The sequence below is a fragment of the Oncorhynchus nerka genome, linkage group LG1 (assembly GCF_034236695.1).
Source record: "Oncorhynchus nerka isolate Pitt River linkage group LG1, Oner_Uvic_2.0, whole genome shotgun sequence".
NCBI lineage: Eukaryota > Metazoa > Chordata > Actinopteri > Salmoniformes > Salmonidae > Oncorhynchus > Oncorhynchus nerka.
In genome coordinates this window covers 187,065-191,990 of record NC_088396.1, presented here as the reverse complement: position 1 = coordinate 191,990, position 4,926 = coordinate 187,065, and the positions used below count along the sequence as shown (strand labels likewise).

The 4,926-nt window shown below is 45.6% G+C and overlaps 1 long non-coding RNA gene across 1 annotated transcript; it reads right to left on the bottom strand.

Moving 5' to 3' along the window:
- Positions 1-525: 525 nt before the first annotated feature.
- Positions 526-4,537, bottom strand: LOC135571823 (uncharacterized). Its single transcript, XR_010463989.1, has 2 exons — positions 798-4,537; positions 526-695 (listed from the first exon to the last, which is right to left on the bottom strand). It is a non-coding gene; the product is annotated as an uncharacterized LOC135571823 (long non-coding RNA).
- Positions 4,538-4,926: the final 389 nt, after the last annotated feature.

The following is a 4,926-nucleotide window of genomic DNA, read 5'->3' as shown; positions in this document are numbered from 1 at the left end:
AGACTTGTTCTATGAATAAAGACTTGCAAGTGTCAACAATAAGCATTTTTCTCAACTTCTATGTAGATTTTAACCCACTTAACCCCAAGATTTCCCAAAGTTTCACCATTATTGTAAAGGGCCGGATTCAATCCCAATCGCTGAAAACCCATGTAAAAATATAAAGGTAATTTCCGATTGAGCCGTCATATCCATCTTTTACCGTGAATGCAGTCTCCGCGAACGCGGGAACGTAGCCTTTAAATTTCAATCTTGCGCTGTAGTGCAGGTCTTCAGCTCTACAGATTGAATTGAGCCCCAAGTTACTTTGTTCCAGTAACAAAGAACTGCATTAAATCCGTAGCGCCGAAGATCAGCGTTGTAGCGTGATTGAAATTTAAAGGCAATGTTCCAGTATTAGCGGAGACTGCATTCACAGAAAAACGCTGCATATGCCAGATCAATCGGAAATTACCTTGAATTTCAATCACGCAATCTGTCACGTTCTTTCAAAATCGAACCCAGAAGCAGACCAGGACAAGGAGAGTAGGAAGAAGGTGAGTATTTATTTACAAGTGAATGTGAATGGGTAGATATATCCAGGTGGCGTAGCGGGCAGCGGTGGTGAGTTGATGGGAGTAAATAGGTGGATCCACTGGGGTAGCGGAATCCTCCGACGACCAGGCGGGAATGGGGTAAATGATCCGGGTGAGTAACTGAAGACAGAACAAACAGAGGTAAGTTTAAGGCAAGCAATACGTAACAAACAACAAAACAAATTCTATCCAACTTGAGGCTGATACTCTGGCAAAACATACTGTTCATGGCTAACGATCCGGCAGGGAATGGATGTCAGGTCCGGGCTTATGAAGAGGAGAGATGATGATCAGGACCAGGTGGGCAGATAGCTGATGGGATACAGGTGCGGGTAATCAGAACTCCCAACTGGCTACATTGCCCAGCAACCAGACAGGGTGCGTTCCAGGACGCCGGAAAAAACACTCCAGGACAGAACACAGGCAAAAAACAGACTCAGGAAACGGGATTCGTGACACAATCTAACGCTTCAGCGATACATTCAATCGAGCCCAAAGTAATATTTTAAGATTATTTATTTCACATCATTAGTGATTAATTTACGTTTGTCCCACATTTTAATGTAAACACCGTTACGGGAACTCTCGTTTTAATATGGTGAAACTATTCCTTTTTTAATGTTTTTTTAAATATATATATTGTATAATAATCAAATACTAGTGTAAAAGCAGGTGGCTGGTTCTAATCTCTTAGGTGTTTTGTGGTGAAAAACGGAGCGGGTCGAGCAAAACCGATTTGTGTTTTTGGTTTGTTTATCTGCGTTGTTTATAAATATTTTTGTAACTCTTTTTGTACATAATGTTGCTGCTACCATCTCTTATGACCGAAAATAACTTCTAGACATCAGGACTGTGGTTACTCACCACGGACTAGCAGAATCCTTTTTCTTTCAAGATTCTGACGAGGCAGAGGATATACGGCTGCCTCGGGAACAGGCCCCGACCCCAGGGATCTGCGAGAAGAGGATGCCGAGAAAGAGAAGCCGGAGAGCAGGATGCCTTCTGAGAAGTAGGAGGTGATCTAATAAATCCTCACTTCCCTCAATTCTGCTAGCAAACATGCAGTCTTTGGACAATAAAATGGACGAGTTACTGGGAAGATTAAACAACCAGCGGGTCATTAAAAACTGTAACATCTTATGCTTCACAGAGTCGTGGCTGAACGATGACAATATCAACATACAGCTGGCTGGTTATACGATGTACCGGCAGGATAGAACAGCAGCGTCTGGTAAGACAAGGGGAAACGGTCTATATATTTTTGTAAACAACAGCTGGTGCACGATATCTAAGGAAGTCTCGAGCTTTTGCTAGCCTGAGGTAGAGTTTCTCATGATAACCTGCAGACCATACAATGTACCGAGAGATACCACCAGAGTCAGAGGCTGGCACTAAGATAGCATTGAATGAGCTGTGTTCCGCGATAAGCAAACAAGAAAATGCTCACCCAGAGGCGGCGCTCCTAGTAGCCGGGGACTTTAATGCAGGGAGATTTCTATCAGCAAGTTAAATATGCAACCAGAGGGAAAATAACTCTGGACCACCTATACTCCACACACAGCGATGTATACAAAGCTCTCCCTCGCCCTCCATTTGGCAAATCTGACCATAATTCCATCCTCCTGATCCCTGCTTACAAGCAAAAATTCAAGTCTGGTCAGATGAAGCAGATGCTAAGCTACAAGGCTTTGTTTCTAGCACAGACTAGAATATGTTCCGGGATTCCTTCAATGGCATTGAGGAGTACACCACATCTGTCATTGGCTTCATCAATAAGTGCATCGATGACGTCATCCCCACAGTGACCGTACGTACATACTCAACCAGAAGCCATGGATTACAGGCAGCATCTGCACTGAGCCAAAGGCTAGAGCTGCCGCTTTCAAGGAGCGGGAATCTAACTCGGAAGCTTATAAGAAATCCCACTATGCCCTCCGCCGAACCATGAAACAGGCAAAGAGTCAATACAGGACTAAGATCGAGTCATCCTACACCGGCTCTGATCCTCGTTAGATGTGGCAGGGCCTGCAAACCATTACAGACTACAAAGGGAAGCACAGCAGAGAGCTGCCCAGTGACACGAGCCCACCGGACGAGCTAAACTACTTCTATGCTCGCTTCGAGGCAAATAACACTGAAACATGCATAAGAGCACCAGCTGTACCGGAAGACTGTGTGATCACGCTCTCCGCAGCCGATGTGAGTAAGACCTTTAGACAGGTCAACATTCATAAGGCCACAGGGCCAGACAAATTACCAGGACGTGTACTGCGAGCATGCGCTGACCAACTAGCAAGTGTCTTCACTGACATTTTCAACCTCTCCCTGTCCGAGTCTGTAATAACAACATTTTTTAAGCAGACCACCATAGTGCCTGTGCCCAAGAACACTAAGGTAACCTACCTAAATGACTACCAACCATAGCACTGACATCTGCAGCCATGAAGTGCTTTGAAAGGCTGGTTATGGCTCACATCAACACCATTATCCCAGAAACCCTAGACCAACTCCAATTTGCATACCGCCCCAACAGATCCACAGATGATGCAGTCACTATTGCTCTCCACAACACCCTTTCCCACCTGGACAAAAGGAACACCAATGTAAAAATGCTATTCGTTGAGCTCAGCAATGCCATAGTGCCCTCAAAGCTCATCAAATAAGCTAAGGACCCTTAGGACTAAACACCTCTCTCTGCAACTGGATCCTGGACTTCTTGACAGGCTGTCCCCAGGTGGTAAAAGTTGGTAACAGCACATCAGCCACGCTGACCCTCAACATGGGGGCCCCTCAGAAGTGCGTGCTCAGCCCCTCCTATGCTCCCTGTTCACTCATGACTGCACGGCCAGGCCATGGTGTGTTCCGGAGTTCCAAATTGAGCAGCTGCTGAAAAATGAGCTCCTGTATATATTGAGATTTAAATGTTTTTTTAGAGTGAAGTACATCGAAAAAATCAAGAGAAAAATGCAAGACTCAATAGAAGACAAAACAAGGAACAAACCAAAAAGACAGGCTTTTGAAGAAGTAACTATTTTTCATAAAATTGTACAGTTATCTTAGCTAGCTGAATTGCTAGCTGAATTGTTTACTTGTTGCTAAGCAGTTGCTAGGGACTCTCCTGGAAGAAGCTAGCTAGCTTACAAAGAATAACAACAAAAAATATCTAGTTAACAGAAGAAAGGAAGACAAAATAAGGACAGAAGAAAAAGGAAAAGAAAAAGGACAACAAAGTGAAACCTCTAAAGAAACAAGAGACTATAATACAAGAAACAGCACTATAGAGAGATAGAACAACAACAACGCAGCCACTGCCAGCTAGCCTACTTCAGCAGTACTGTATCATTTGAATTATTTTAGTCAATAAGATTCCTGCTACGTAAGCTTACCTTTCTGAACATTCGAGACGTGTAGTCCATTTGTCATTCCAATCTCCTTTGCATTAGCGTAGCCTCTTCTGTAGCCTGTCAACTATGTGTCTGTCTATCCCTGTTCTCTCCTCTCTGCACAGACCATACAAACGCTCCACACCGCGTGGCCGCGGCCACTCTAATCTGGTGGTCCCAGCGCGCACGACCCACGTGGAGTTCCAGGTCTCCGGTAGCCTCTGGAACTGCCGATCTGCGGCCAACAAGGCAGAGTTCATCTCAGCCTATGCCTCCCTCCAGTCCCTCGACTTCTTGGCACTGACGGAAACATGGATCACCACAGATAACACTGCTACTCCTACTGCTCTCTCTTCGTCCGCCCACGTGTTCTCTCACACCCCGAGAGCTTCTGGTCAGCGGGGTGGTGGCACCGGGATCCTCATCTCTCCCAAGTGGTCATTCTCTCTTTCTCCCCTTACCCATCTGTCTATCGCCTCCTTTGAATTCCATGCTGTCACAGTTACCAGCCCTTTCAAGCTTAACATCCTTATCATTTATCGCCCTCCAGGTTCCCTCGGAGAGTTCATCAATGAGCTTGATGCCTTGATAAGCTCCTTTCCTGAGGACGGCTCACCTCTCACAGTTCTGGGCGACTTTAACCTCCCATTTAACATTACATTTAAGTCATTTAGCAGACGCTCTTATCCAGAGCGACTTACAAATTGGTGCATTCACCTTATGACATCCAGTGGAACAGTAGTGCATCTAAATCTTTTAAGGGGGTGAGAGGGATTACTTTATCCTATCCTAGGTATTCCTTAAAGAGGTGGGGTTTCAGATGTCTCCGGAAGGTGGTGATTGACTCCGCTGTCCTGGCGTCGTGAGGGAGTTTGTTCCACCATTGGGGGGCCAGAGCAGCGAACAGTTTTGACTGGGCTGAGCGGGAACTGTACTTCCTCAGTGGTAGGGAGGCGAGCAGACCAGAG